The sequence below is a fragment of the Furipterus horrens genome, unplaced genomic scaffold (genome assembly GCF_987537825.1).
Source record: "Furipterus horrens unplaced genomic scaffold, mFurHor1.1.pri manual_scaffold_6, whole genome shotgun sequence".
Lineage (NCBI taxonomy): Eukaryota > Metazoa > Chordata > Mammalia > Chiroptera > Furipteridae > Furipterus > Furipterus horrens.
Window position 1 is genome coordinate 136,929,833 of NW_028327176.1, and position 2,202 is coordinate 136,932,034.

General features: G+C 36.3%; 1 non-coding gene across 1 annotated transcript; it reads right to left on the reverse strand.

The window, feature by feature from the left end:
- Nucleotides 1-1,507: 1,507 nt before the first annotated feature.
- Nucleotides 1,508-1,640, reverse strand: LOC150007479 (U11 spliceosomal RNA). The gene has a single exon (XR_016512197.1). It is a non-coding gene; the product is annotated as a U11 spliceosomal RNA (small nuclear RNA).
- Nucleotides 1,641-2,202: the final 562 nt, after the last annotated feature.

Below are 2,202 nucleotides of genomic sequence, written 5' to 3' on the forward strand. Positions count from 1 at the left end.
GTTATAGAAATGTGTGTATTCGAACCCATTTACTTGCACAGAAGATATATTATTTTCTCAAATACTCGAGTCAACTGAACTGTATTTTTCTCTGCACATCTCTGTTTTTGACTGAACCACTTAAATCGCATTATTACAAAGGTTATCTATTCTGAGATTTCTATCTACTTATTCAAGCACATGCATCTAAGGGTCATTCTGCTAATGATCTTTGAAATGGCAGGAAAACTAAGATGCTTTCTTAGCTAATGCTACAAAGTTGTGAGTCTCCCAAACAATGCAAACATACATAACTTCCTTAGAGTAACAGTTAAAATTATTGAGCTCTCACTTGGTGCCAAGCACTTTTGTAGGTACTTCACATGTACTAACTTCCTTAATCTCAACAATTTAGAGAGCAAGTAGTATTTTATGTCCATTTTGTAGATGAGGAAACTGAATCACAGGTGGTTGTCCCAGGTCAACTTTGCTAATTAGCATTTGAGGAAAGCATGACATTTTTTGTCACAAATAAACAACACAAGTTCTTCAATGAATATTTCCATATTTACATATGCTTTTAGCTATTTTTGAAATAGCTGATCTTATTTCTGAATTCAATTCTAATGTCAATTGAATGATTGCCATGTATGTTATGGGGAAAAAGAATAAAAAATCGAACACCCTTTCTAATGTTAACAGACATGTAGATGTAAATCTATGCTCCTTCAACACAATCCTAAAAGAAAACCATCTATAGTTCAAGGAAGCAAGAAAAATATTATTAATTAAATTTTAATTAATTCTAATATTGAAACTATAATTTTAGCTACACATCAAACCATATTGAGACTTTTTGTATAACCAACATGTATTAGTTATTTATTACTCTTTTGCACATTTTGGAGCTTAATTATTTCAAAAAGTTTTAACATTAGTAGCTATATTATTTTGAACACTATTATATATTACATATATTTACATTTGTAGCCATGATATGGTCCCTGGGCTTTCATTCTAAGCATAAAACTGCTATTTGGACCTCTCCAGGGATCTCCCATCAAAACCTAACTTTCAATTATTAAAATATGTATATATTTTCTCTCATTTCCCTATATATAATGCACATCTCAGATCACTTTATTTTTATCATTGACATAATAATTCTCCCAAGATCCTAGCTTGAAACCTTGGAGCCACACCTAACTTCATTCTCCACCACTCTCTCTACAGACATCAAGTCACCATGCCCTTTCTCTTTTTACTTCTGTATTCCTTTTCTTTTCCACCAGATCCTACCATACCAGCAGAAAGCACCATTAGAAATGCACATTGATTTTCCTGAAAACCTCCTTTGACAAATCTTTTCCTTAAACATTTTAAAGGAATATGGCCAAATAAATGGTATCTCATTATTTAGTCTGCTTTGAGTATTAGCGCTTTGGCCATTTCTTGTCTCTCTAAACACATCCTCATCTATACTCTCCTAACAATTATCCTTCTGTTCATCATTTTTGTGTGTTGGGGGGAGGGTGCCAGTACCAACGACCACCAACTGTCCAGACACCAAAAATTATGCTTCCTAAATATCCTGATGTCAATTTCACATGTAGAGCAATCAAGCTGCCCTACGTGTGCCGCTCACGTCACAAACTCTTTTTTCTTCCGTTCCACCTTAATCACATTTGCAGTTGTTCAGATATTTTCCTTATTTTTGTTATCTAAAATGCCCTCCCTCTCCTTTCTTGCAGTCCCTTGATCATCATTTTGTTCTCAGGGCTTACCTCAAGCCCACCCACGTCACACGGCTCTCACAGCCATACTATAGCATCTCAGCTCCTGGTCCCCTTATTACCCATGCCACTCATTGGCTACTCTGCATATGTTGCTCTCTACTGAAATTTTTGTTTCTACCTGAATATCCTATCCCCTAGACTGGGCTACAGAGATTTAAAGGAAAGATTAAAAATTAACTGTTTAGCTTTTTAGCTTGTATTTTTATTCATAAAAACTATTGTTACAGGTGTTTGTAGCTGCTGTCGCTCTCTAACGCCAGCACCTCCTTCAGCTCACAGAGCTCCAGCCGAAGGAAAAGGGGGGTAACTAAAGAGGTCTCTCTACCATGGCTGGTACAAAGCAGACTGCCCACAAATCCACTGGTGGTAAAGCACTGAGGAAGCAACTGGCTACCAAAGCTGCTAGCAAGAGTGCACCCTCTACTGG